Raw genomic sequence first — 12,673 nt, forward strand, 5'->3', positions numbered from 1 at the left:
AATCCAGGGCTGGAGGGAGTTTAAAGGTAATTAACCTCTGAGGTCACAGCCTTGAGATGTGTCCAAATTCAGCCTGCTTTCTCTAAGCTCCTCAAAGCCTGTATTTCCACAAGGCAGAGTAAAGGCAGTTGCTTCAGAAGGCTCCTAAAATAAGCTATACATTTGCTTCAGTATGAAAAATTCATGTCACATGTATTTAGACATACAAGCATGTGTATTGTTTCAGACAGAGTAGCCCCACACTTCACTGGAAGCCACTTATATATTCCACTTGTGTTGCCTCACTGAGAAAGCCCATGAACAGAGTTGTACTTCATGAATTTTTCTGTACCACAACACAGAAGGAGCCACAAGTTCACCAGCTACATCAGTCTAACCACCTTCCCATCACTAATGAAGGAAACCTCTAGCAAACATTCTCCCTTGTCAGCCTGAGGTAGCACAATACAAGTGTATTTAACACAGACTGAATTGCTAAGACACTTCAGCTCTGGAGGAAAGGATTACTTTCAATTGCAAGCAGTCCCCATAGCATCCAAACAAGATCACATCAGCAGACACTGCTCATTTCCATCTCAAACTCCCAAAGAGCAGCAGGTTCCCTCAGGAGTTAACACGCATTACACAAGAGGGTTATCTATAGAAGCATACGTTTTCAATTTTACTGGAGATCCCTCTGTCATACATAATGAAGTGCAAGAACTGCTATCATTTACTTCCTCAGAGAGGCAGGAGCCAACCCCATGTAAACTGGCCTCTGATATTACAAATAGCAAACTAAAATAGAAGTTGTTCCACTGATCCCATCCATTACATCATGGAAATTGTTATTTTGTCATGAAAACTCCCTTAAATACCCAATTTAATCTCATTAATACAGGAATGAAGCTCTCACTTCCAAGACAGCAGCTGCCACTACCTTTGACAGACACAGGAACTCTGCTGGATGCAGTTTTTGAAGCTTAAGGTGGTGTCAGCTTTTCTGACTTACACCAAGTAGTACTTCTGGAAGCATTTATAGCCAGAGTGTCAGCTAAATGTCTTAATCTCTTGCTCGAAACCCTTCTCCTTATTCAGGAAGGGAAAAATTAGGCCTGAACATTGCATCAATCCAGTATAATCACTAAACAAACCAAGTGAGGAAGGCCTTATCTTCTGCAGTACTGGTGTGGGTGAGTAAGGGATACACAAGCTGTGTCAGTGCCATCACATCAGCAACCACTTCAGCCAGCTAAGAAAAAATCAAAGCATTCACCAGCTCACTTTTTTGGAGCTCAAGCACCATCTCAAGCCATATTTCACTAAACATTTTAGTAGCTCTGCCTGATGAAGGCAGTGGAACATGACGCACATCACACTGGAGCAGTTTCTGCAGTGCAGTAAGGGTACATGTTGTAATAGTGCAGTTTCTTCTCATGACTCCTCGTAATGCTGCAGTGCCATCCGTGCTCTGCACTCTGTGCTGCCTGTCCCTCTAGTTGCACCTCTGGTAACATCTTTCCTGAAGGAGAAATCGCCTTCCCCATCCAACATTCAGCATCCCGCAATATCTTTCCAATCCTTTCCCATTTGTAATTCACTGCATTAGCCCAGCTCTAGCAACACTGATTCACTCTCTGCACCCAGTGCCAAGTCAGAGCTTTGGCTAGATCTTTTCCTCCCCTCCTTTCTTCCTCTATACATAGAGAACACTGGAGGCCAATCACTACAACAGAGAACTGCCCCACAGGAAGAGTATTTTTCAAGGTCAAAGAGCTCCTGCACTTGCTAAAGATGCTAAACTAGGGCATCTTGGAGTTGCAGATCACCAATAACATGATTCTAAAGAAAACTGCAGCTTTCAAGGGAGATTTAAGAGTTAAGTGCTAAGTAACTTCTCCCACCATCACATCAGAGTGGGTGAAGTGAGACTCCACTGTATTGTGATAAAGATTGAGATCAGGTTACAGATTAAGTGTCATCATTCAAATGGCAGACCAGTGAGGTTTAACAGCCTGAAAAGCCACACTAATGTCCTTCCTTGGTCCCTTTGCCAAGTGCTTTTCCAGCATATTTACCACCCAGCTTGATCCGGAAGGGGTACGAGGCCACCTCTTTATCATCCCATCTTCATCTCATTAGGACTCATTACCCCAGACACCCCAACCAACCTCTCCAGCTCCACCTTAATACTTGTACACTTTATACTTAACATTAATTCCTTATCCCTTCCCAGCCTCTGCAACCCCACATCACCTCTGGCTCAATCCTTCACCACAGAGCTCAGCCCCTTCCAGTTCCATCTCTGCAGCTCCACATCTCCCTCACCTCACTCTTCCCTCTCATTTGTCATCACTTTCCCCCCTCCACAGCCCCACATACTCCTCATCCCCTTCCCACCTTTACAGCCCCACATACCCCTAACCCAAGAGCTCCTCATCCCCTTCCCATCTTTACAGCCCCACATACCCCTCACCTCAAAGCTCCTCATCCCCTTCCCACCTTTACAGCCCCACATACCCCTCACCCCAAAGCTCCTCATCCTCTTCCCATCTTTACAGCCCCACATACCTCTCACCCCAAAGCTCCTCATCCCCTTCCCATCTTTCCAGCCCCACATACCCCTCACCCCCTTCCCATCTTTACAGCCCCACATACTCCTCACCCAAAGCTCCGCATCCCCTTCCCATCTTTACAGCCTTACATACTCCTCACCCTAAAGCTCCTCAACCCCTTCCCATCTTTACAGCCTTACATACTCCTGACGCCTTTCTCACCTCTCCAGCCCTATAACTCCTTCATCCAAAAGCTTCTCTCAGCCCTTCTTTACTTTCAGTCCCACCTGCCTCTCTCCTACAGAACTCAAGCCCTCCCTCACCTTCACCAGCCCATCCCAAATCCTCCCTTCACCAGCTCATCTGCTTCAGTCAAACCCCTCCACACCCTCACCCTCCTCACCTCAAACCTTCCCTCCCTCACCAGCCCCTCATCAGTCCAAACCCTCCCTCCCCTTCATGAACCCTCACCTCAAGCCCCTTATCACCTCAAAACCTTCCTTCCCTTCACCAGCTCATCTCCCTCAGCCAAATCCTTCCTCACCCTCACCTTTATCAACCCCCCATATCCCTCACCACCTCAAAACCTTCATCCCCTTCACCTCCCTCACTTTCACTGGCCCTCATCATCTCAACCCCTCACCACCTCAAACCCTTCCTCACCTTCACCAGCTCACGTCCTTCACCCCAACCTTCCCTCACAGCCTTCACCTCAAACCGTCCCTCGGCCAAACCCTTCCTCACCCTCATCTCCCTCACCACAAACCTTCCCTCACCCTCACCCGTTCCCCATCTTCACCCCGAACCTTCCCTCAACCTCACCAACCCCTCACCTCGCCTCACGCCCCCCAACGGCTCCTCACTCCCCGCCGCCCCCCTCGCCCCGTACCTGTCCCCGGGTCTCCCCCTGCACCCGGGACCTGCTCCGTGCGGCGGGGGGAGGGGAGGCGGCGGCGGTGCCGGGAGGTGTCCGCGGCGGCCGGCGGGGAGGGTGGGGGGAAGGAGGAGAAGGAAGGGGTGAGGTGACCGGCGGCGGCACAAGCGGGGCGGGCGACACCGGGCACGAGCGGCCGCTTTATACCGGGCTCCTCGGAAACCGCGTCCCGCTTCCGCTTCCGCCCCTCCCCGCGCCGGGGGTCATGAATATGCAATGAGAGGGGAGTGGCTTACACCAGGAGGGGCGGGGGGCGTTGCTAGGGTGACGGGTACGGCGGGCTACGGGGTCCCTCGGGCACTCCGCCAGGGGCGGGGAGCTCCCACCTTGAGCTGGGGCCGGGTCAGGTGCAGCGGCCTCGGGGAGGGACGAGGCGACCGGGGCCGCTGCCGGAGCTGGAGGGGGGTTTCTGGGAGGAAAGGGAGCCCCTGGAGCCGCCGAGCGGTGATCTGAGGGCGGTTGGAGGCTGGCACCTGAGCTGCCCGTGCTGAGATAGGCGTGTGTTTACCTCAGGAACTCGGCGGCAACGTGGTCTGTCCTCACTGAAAAAGTTGTGCCAGACGGCACCAAAGTAGAGTTAGGTTGGGTATAAGGGATAAATTTTTTACTGATGAAGGTGCTGAGGCACTGGCTGACCAAAGGAATGGCGAATGTGGCAGTGTTCAAGGCCAGGCTGGACACAGGGGCTTGCAGCAACCTGCTCTAGTGGAAGATGTCCCTGCCCATGGCAGGGGTTGGAGCTTGATGAGCCTTAAGGTCCCTTCCAATCCAAACCATTCGATGGTTCGATGAAGCTGACAGCTTGGGAAGTGCCGGAGAAGTTGCTGTTCCCAACCTGAGGTACTGCGAACACATTGACCTGGAACTGTTACTATCTTCCTTCATCACGAGGGAAAATAGCACCTTTTGCTCAGTTTTGGCCACACAGGAGGTCCCGGCCTGCCTCCCACCTCAGCTTCACTGCTCTTCACCATCCAGAGGCCATGAGCCTCCATACATCCAGCCCCATGTTTTGATGGGGAGTGCTGGGTGACCATCCCCTGCTCCAAGCAGTGGTGCAATTCATCATTCACATCTCTTATAGACAATATACAGTGTGCAGTGACCCCAAGGGAATTAAAACCCTTTGGTCCCGATTACAGCCCCATTGTGAGCACCCCCTGTGCATTTGCCATAAAACACCCCATGTTTGTAACACGGGAGTGTGCTTTTTATTCCCAATTACTTCGGTTTCCCAGCCTTAATTGTGCTGACTGCACTGGGCAGGGCAGTGTAATAAATACTCATTACTTACATAAACTGGGGCCGCACAGAGTAGCATGAGTGGCATGTCAGAATGAGCGTTATGTTGCATAAGTGTGATTGTTTGCTGCTTCTTGACACGCCGTTAAGTACATTTTCCAAAGCAAGTCTGATTTATGGTGGACTTCTTTCTCTTGCAGCTCATGAATAAATAAACTGTGGAGCGTGCCAGATTTGGGGGAAAGGGAAGCCACAGAAGGCAAAATGGAAGAACTGGGCGCATCTTACTATTAGAAGGCAATGTGAATCTTGAGGCTAACAGAAATATTGCAAGCCCTCAAGGAAAGAAAAAGAAGACATTAATCTTTTATTCTAGAACGCTGGTCTTGATGTATAATTATTTGGAGGCTAATTCAGACCAAGGACTGAAAAGCATGTGTGACCACAGTCTTGCACAACTCACTAAATTAACCGTACCCTAAGTGAGGATTCCCAAAGAATGATGGTGGTTTTTACATACTACTGATTTGTACAAATACTGCAAGGATAGTGCTAGTGTTTTTTTGGGGAAAATAGAATCATAGAATCACAGAATGGTTTGGGTTGGAAAGGCCCTTAAGATCATCCAGCTCCAACCCCCTTGCCATGGGCAGGGACACCTCACACTAAACCATGTCACCCAAGGCTCTGTCCAACCTGGCCTTGAACACTGCCAGGGATGGAACATTCACAACTTCCCTGGGCAACCCATTCCAGTGCCTCGCCACCCTCACAGTAAAGAACTTCTTCCTTATATCCAATCTAAACTTCCCCTGTTTAAGTTTTAACCCATTACCCCTTGTCCTGTCACTACAGTCCCTAATGAAAAAAAAAAAAAGCTAAATAATTCTCTTAATTAGACAAGTAGCCTAATAAATAATAAAGCCTACTTACTTTACTACTTAATTAGACAAGTAGTAAAGATAAAGCCCAGTTCAGTGCCTACTCTGACAATAAAACAACCTACATTGTATTATAATTGAATGTGTGTAGCACAGCTTAAGTTCATTCCACAGAAGAAACAAACTGTATTTATAGCAGTAGAAATGTCTAATGACTCAGAGAAGATTTCAGTGACTTTAGTGGAAATCATATGCAACCCTGAAACAAAACACCAAGAAGGGATCTGAAGATGTGGGTGTAGTTACAACTTCTAAGACGCGCTTCTCCTTACCCATAGATCAGTGACAGCCTGGGCTACCTGATGTTTTGAAACCTCATCTTTAATAGGAAAAAATGACTTTTTTTGTTGACCTCTTGTTGCCTGCTGTTGTGGTGGAGCATGTTCCTTACCTCACCCTGACGTTCCAGACCTGTTCTGGCAATGGCCAGACATGTCCAGACGTGTCCAGATATTTCTCCATTCTATTTCTTCATGTGAATTTCACATGAGAGTTGTTGTCTGTCAGCCCCTAGCTAGAGTCAGAAAGGGTAATTTTCCATAAAACAAACATTTAAATTTAAAAATCCAATCTTTTATAACAAAGAGTGAAGTGGGAAAGAGACCCACCTTTTCCCTCTGAGGTTCTTACTCAACTCCAGATATTTAACCCATCATAAACCCATCCTCCTCAAGTTTTGGCAGGGGAGAAATTAATGTCAGTCAAGAGGCTGCTGTGCTGTCCAGACGTGTGCTACGTTTGGGATGGATGTTTGTGGGGCTGGGAGGAAACCCCCTAAACTGTGTTTGAGAACAAGGTTGGAGATGTGCACTGCTCCCTGGTCTTTGTGATGTCCGCATTTAGCAGGTCCCTCCTCAGCAGGGTGGTAGTTGTGGGTCCTTTTCCTCTCTGCATCCCTAGGCAGTGTTTTGAGGCACTTGGGTGAGAGCTTTCCCTAAAGAAAGCACCCAGAAGTCACTTCTTGATGATTTTTATTGTGCGTGTTTCCATGTTGTGAGTCACGTAGCTGGAGAAAACCTCAAGGGACTGATCCCTCGCTTATCCTTTCTTCCACTGGTTTGTTTGTTGTGTAATACCCAAGGACTTTAAAGAAAATAAATCTACCTCTGAATGCTGGAGACCAACATCCTGCTCTAAAAGCCCTGCCTTGTCTTGCCATAGCAATCAGAGGAAGGGGTCTTCCCTATTTGATGCGGTACCTTAATTAACCAGACCTCAAGAGCATCAACAAGCTACCCTGAGTTCTCTTTACTCTGTAGCTACTCAGCTCCGCAGGTACTTGGCTTACAAAAGTGTTATGAAAAACTCATATGCAGCCAAGCCAAACAAACAACACCCCCACCATCATTTTACACGCGTGTCAAAGAGAAATAATGTGCTGCAGGCAAAGCGGGTGAAGGAATTTTACAAGGCTGTGTCTGATCCTCCCTCTCCCCTCCCTCGGACAGTTAAAGCAATGCTTGTGTGATGAAAGGGGTGAGGGAGCAGAGGACGGCTGGTTAAGATGAAATGTGTGAGCATTATCATGCAATAATGGATTTAGCTGACTGTTTGCCAATGGTCAGATCTAGTGTGAATTGCTTTATATGAAACTCAGGGATTCATGCATTATCCTGCTCCTAAATCCTTTGAAAGCTGGGACTTTAAAAAAGAAAAGGTAATTCTTCATCTGGATGGACAAAAGCCCATGGGATTGTTTTGACTCACTTTCAGACTTAATGATGTTTGACACATTAATTGGGAGTGGCCATGGGTTTGGGCAGCCTGAGGCTAGACTTGAAGCAAATCTCAGCACCGTGAAGCCCAGGTGAGGTCTCCCCAGCCGGGACACTTGTAAACAGGACGTGAAAAATGAGTCTCAACTTTTACACATTTGGCCTGTAACTTACCCTGAGGGTATCTCTCACAAAGGGTGAGATATCTGATGGGAAACCGGTGCTCTGGGCTTGAAACTGCTGTTTATCCTTCTTCCCACCCTCTCTCAACATATGCTGTCATGAAACTGGAACTTTAATGGTTGTGTAAAATGGTCCCTTGATGCTTTTTCTGTTTTTCCCCCTAGAAACATTGGGATGCTTCTGGTTTCTGCCTGTCAGATGAGGGCTGTAGACGTGCAGCAAGCCGACAACAGATATTTTATCTGGACACAGGCAAGACTTATGAAGGTCTTACAGACAAGAGGATGCTGTGTGTGAGTCCGTGACTGGGACCCAGACACGCAGATTTGCCAGTCAATTGAGGTTTGCTTGTGGCAGCCAAAACTGACTTTCAGTTCTGAGAACCAAATGGCTTTAGACAGGACCTGTGGGCTTAGAGAGTGACCCGGCCCTTTGCCCTGTCTCCTGCCCTAAGTTTACCCATCTGGAGCCAGTTGGTTCATGTCAACAGTCCTGAGCAAACAGGGTGGTGCCTATGTAGGGTCTCTTTGCCTTTCTCCTGTGCTGAAACCTGGAGTAAAAGCAGTAGCTATACCTCCCCACACCATTCCTGTTGGCAAATAAACAGCTCGTGGTGGAGACTCAAGTTTATAGCAGTTATATCAGCAAAGTGCGGATAGAGGCTGTAAGATGCGTTTGCTGCAGCCACTTGTGAGGTCTCATTGTGAGTTCATGCCTTGAAGAATGAGAGCTCCCTATCATTATTCCCCTGCTTTTCACAGCTAAAAAGTGATATTAATGGCTGCAAAAAATTACCCTGCCTCTTGAATTGATGTGGCCTGTAATTATCTTCACAATAAAACGGTGAGGAGTTAGGCTGCAGTGCAGTTTATAGCTGACAAGGGATGACTTGACAGGCCTTCAAGTACTGTGGCTTTCAGTCCTTACCTATGTGCCAAGAGCAGTTAAAATGCTGCTAGACAGCATTTGGGGATTGCAGGGCTTGATGAGTTCAGTCACTTCTTCCCTTGCAGAGCAGAGACCAGAACCTCTGGCTTTTATGCTATTTCTCTTTCTCTCAGTTTGGGCACTGAGTTGCTATTAGTCAATTTTCCTTCCGAGCTGCCTCCTATTAAACCATTACTATGATGTTTATGAGGTTTCCATTGCTGCACTGGGATATTTGTACCTCAGTCGCTATGTTTACTCAAAGCCAAATTGAAAAATGGATATATTTTCATCAAATTGGGTTTGCAAAGAGCCCAAAGCCTGAACCAAAGCCTGAAGTCCAGGAGGCTGTTTGAGTCTGAGGTGATTTTCAAGTAACTCCATTCACATTAACCTTACCCTGATGAAAGCTGGCTGGTATTATCACCAGTATATACTTGTGAATACAGAAAAAAGACCAACTGGTTTTCAGGCTCCTGCAGCCTGGCTTTCCATGTGGAGAGGGACTCTTCATCAGGGACTGAAGTGATAGGACAAGGGGTGATGGGTTCAAACTGAAACAGAAGTTCAGATTAGATCTTAGGCAGAAACTCTTCCCTGTGAGGGTGCTGAGGTGCTGGCACAGGGTGCCCAGAGAAGCTGTGGCTGCCCCATTCCTGGCAGTGTTCAAGGCCAGGTTGGAAACAGGGGCTTGGAGCAACCTGCTCTAGTGGAAGGTGTCCCTGCCTGTGGCAGGGGTTGGAACTGGACCTCCTTAAGGTCTTTTCCAATTCAGACCATTCTATTGATGATTCTAAAGCCAACTTCACTGAAGTTTCACCTGAGAGATGTTGGTTCCTTAATGATCTCTTATACCAACACAACCCTCGAGAGCCAGCTGGGCTAGTCCAGTGCAGACTAAAGTATCATATTTATGTGGTCACAACACAAATACTTGCCCTATACCTCTGGACACTAAAACATGACCTATAGTTAACTAAGCATTTGTCCCTCTCCACACCCCCTTGTTTTCCAGCCCTTAGCTACAGCTGAATTCATCTATCAACCTATTATTCAAACCACGTGTTACTGGGCACGTCTGTTTTGATCACCCAGGTGTGACCTGAAGCCTCTGTAACCTTCCTGGAGGACTCGCTTTACTCTCGGCTCTGCTAAGGCCTGTTACAACAGCGTGTTGTTATTTATCTCATCTCTCCCCTTGCCTAATCGGTCACGTACCTACTTGGTGTTTGCAATAGCTGAGTCCCATCAGAGACAGGATTTCAAATTGTTCCTCCCTGTGTCATCAAACTGCATGTGGAAAGCCAGCAGCGTTCCCTGTATTTTTGGAAAATCCTAGGAAACAACCCAGAAGGAGCAACACCTGAGCTAGTGGCTTCTGCAGCTATGACTCAGTGTGAGCACAAGTCCATGAGCAGTCACAAAAATAGACACTGTTGTGCTGACTGTATTCAAGAGGGGGGGTTATGTACACTTCAAAACATGAGTAACGCTCACCTGGGTGATGGCAAAGGGAGTTGGATTGCCACTGGTTGGCAGTGGGATGGAAAATTAGTATGTAAAGAACCTAGTGATTAAGATAATAAAAACAATGTTAAGAGTCTGAGATGAAGCCAAGTTTTATAGCCCTCGAGCTTTTCATTGTGAAATTGTTGGCTCTCACTTTGTTTCTGAAATAGAAATCTATTTAAATGACTTAAGCAACACAAGTCAGGGTGGCGAGGTACTGGAGCAGGTTGACCAGGGTGGTTGTGCGTGCTCTCCATCTGTGGCAGTGTTCAAGGCCAGGTTGGACAGGGCTTGGAGCAACCTGGGTTAGTGTGAGGTGTCCCTACCCATGGCAGGGGGTTGGAAGTGGTCCTTTCCAACCCAAACCATTCTGTGATTGTATGAATCTGATTCTGTTATTCTATGATTCTGAGTTTCAAGAATAACCCTGAGCAGACTCTTGTTATAGTTGTGACCAAGAAACTGAAATTAATCGAGTGAATACTTTTTATTCTAATGGCTTGAATTCCCAAACCAAACAACTGCAAAGCCCACAGTGTTTCATGTGAAAGTCATTTTAAACGTTGAGGAAAAACCAAGTGCATTTCCAAAGCCCAAAATTAAAATCCCCAGCAAAATACTGAGGTTTTCTTAGGGCTTTTTTAATTGCTCCCACCCTAAAAGTTGGGTGAAAATTGACAAATTCCCAGTTTGTGAATTAAAACAGTGTGTTCAAGATTTTTTTTTCCACTTTCTTAGAGTTGAATATCACCCCAGCCACCAGCTTCCATGTTGTGTTTGATTTGCGGAAGTCCCTCTGCTTAACAGACAATGTGGATACTGCATACTGCTGTTGGGGTCCAGCTTCACTTTACAGCTAAAATGATTTAGAAGGTAGATGCTCCCAAAAGGAGCAACTTTTTCTTTCCTTTTCCTTGATCACATATGCTCAGGGTGAGTCAGTTCATCTGGCTGATCGGGTGGGAAACCCTACGTGAAAGAGTGAATAGTTTTCTGTTGAATAAACCACGCACGTTGACTCACGTGAGAGTCCTAAACCTTGTTTCAGCATGCAGAGGCTGGCAGGGAATGGTCAGGTGCTTTCACACAATATTGGCTCATCCTCCAGTTGTCCCCTGTGACCCCTATAAAATCATAGAATCCCAGACTGGTTTGGGTTGGAAAGGACCTTAAGATCACTCAGTTCCAACCCCTGCCATGGGCAGGGACACCTTCCACTAGAGCAGCTTGCTCCAAGGCCCTGTGTCCAACCTGGCCTTGAACACTGCCAGGGATGGGGCAGCCACAGCTTCTCTGGGCACCCTGTGCCAGCGCCTCAGCACCCTCACAGGGAAGAGCTTCTGCCTAAGAGCTCATCTCAGTCTCCCCTCTGGCAGGTTCAAGCCATTCCCCTTGGCCTGTCCCTACGTTCCTTGTCCCAAGCCCCTCTCCAGGTTTCCCGCAGCCCCTTCAGGCACTGGAGCTGCTCTAAGGTCTCCCCTTCAGGAGCCTTCTCTTCTCCAGGCTGACCCAGTCCAGGTCTCTCAGCCTGGCTCCAGAGCAGAGCTGCTCCAGCCCTGTGATCTTCACAGCCCACCTTCCAGCTCCTTCTAAAGCAATTTCATCTTCCTCAAGCTCTTCCCTGATGTTCCCAAAGAATACAACACAGTCTGCTGGAGGGGGACCTGGAGGTGGCACTGCTTTTCTGTAGAGCTGTGTGTGTGAATACTGTGCCAACAGCAGATAGAGCAGGGGGATAAGAGGGATGTGCTTTCCTGCTGCTTTTCTTTGGGAATCCTATCAGTTCTGCAGCTTCTTTCCTTATTTATAAAGGAAGCCTGGAGACTAAGCTTCTGACTTAAGTACCTCAAGCACCCAGGGCTGCTTTGCAAGGACCAAAAGTTTTGTATTAGTATTTTGTTTCCTTTTCTATTATCAACGAAGAAGAGGCAGGAAGGAATATTTTCTTCAGTATGCCAAAAAAAAGGAATAAAGATACTTCCTCCTTGACTGGCTTTCAGCCCATTTTCCTGACCTGACAATGCATTCATGCTGGTTGCAGGTGGATGCTCTCCATAGGGATGTTTTGCCACTCACCTGGACTGGAGCACAGGAAGATAATAAGCTCAGAAGCAGATTGACTGGAGATTACCTGCAACCTCAAAAGCACACTGAGAGGTTGTGGCTTAAGATAAGAAGTTAATAAAACTGAGAGGAGAGAAAGTTCCTCGCAATGAGGTGATTTGGGACACTTAACAAGCTCCCTAGGGAAGCACTGTTGCTGGGGATAATTGGGGAGAGAGCAGAAGAAATGGTTAGGGGGACTTTGGATTTTTCCTGTCAAGCAATCAGTCACATTTCTGCCCAGAAAAGGCCCTCCCCACTCCCAATTAAACAAGAACTGGCCTGAATGGGTTGCTCCAATTTGAACATAATATGTGTTTTTTTCCAGCTGGCAACAGTCTCTTGCATTTTCCTCGCTCTGTTTTCCCCCCTGGTAGTGGTTGTGCTCAGACCAGAAGCATATGTTGCAAAATCTGCCAGAAAAGAGTCGTTTTCACAATTGATGTTTTCTGAAATGCCTTTCACAAATTGCCAGTCAGTGCCCTTGGAGACAGAAATCCTCTCTGTAATGATACAGCAGGTACAGAGCAGGGTTTCCTTATCATCTATCAGACTCCAACCGGAGGGCTGCTGGCACTGGTGCCA

At 47.5% G+C, this 12,673-nt stretch overlaps 1 protein-coding gene and 1 long non-coding RNA gene across 4 annotated transcripts in view; one reads left to right on the top strand and one right to left on the bottom strand.

Annotated features, from left to right (window-relative positions):
- SLC45A4 (solute carrier family 45 member 4) overlaps positions 1-12,673 on the bottom strand; it is an 85,166-nt gene that overhangs the window by 59,020 nt on the left and 13,473 nt on the right. Inside the window, exon 1 of one of the 3 annotated variants that reach the window (XM_061374206.1) lies at positions 3,424-3,646. The exons of the other annotated variants lie outside the window; for them this stretch is intronic. The gene's annotated coding sequence lies outside the window, so the exon portion shown is untranslated. Of the gene's footprint in view, positions 1-3,423; positions 3,647-12,673 lie in introns of those variants that run through there. 3 annotated transcript variants of the gene reach the window in all.
- On the top strand, positions 7,023-9,952 carry LOC133223432 (uncharacterized). The gene is made up of 3 exons (XR_009728567.1): positions 7,023-7,308; positions 7,714-7,891; positions 9,492-9,952. It is a non-coding gene; the product is annotated as an uncharacterized LOC133223432 (long non-coding RNA).

The sequence above is a fragment of the Neopsephotus bourkii genome, unplaced genomic scaffold (genome assembly GCF_033783945.1).
Source record: "Neopsephotus bourkii isolate Nb327-2 ecotype Australia unplaced genomic scaffold, CSIRO-AGI_Nbou_v1 NB_1637, whole genome shotgun sequence".
Classification (NCBI taxonomy): Eukaryota; Metazoa; Chordata; class Aves; order Psittaciformes; family Psittacidae; genus Neopsephotus; species Neopsephotus bourkii.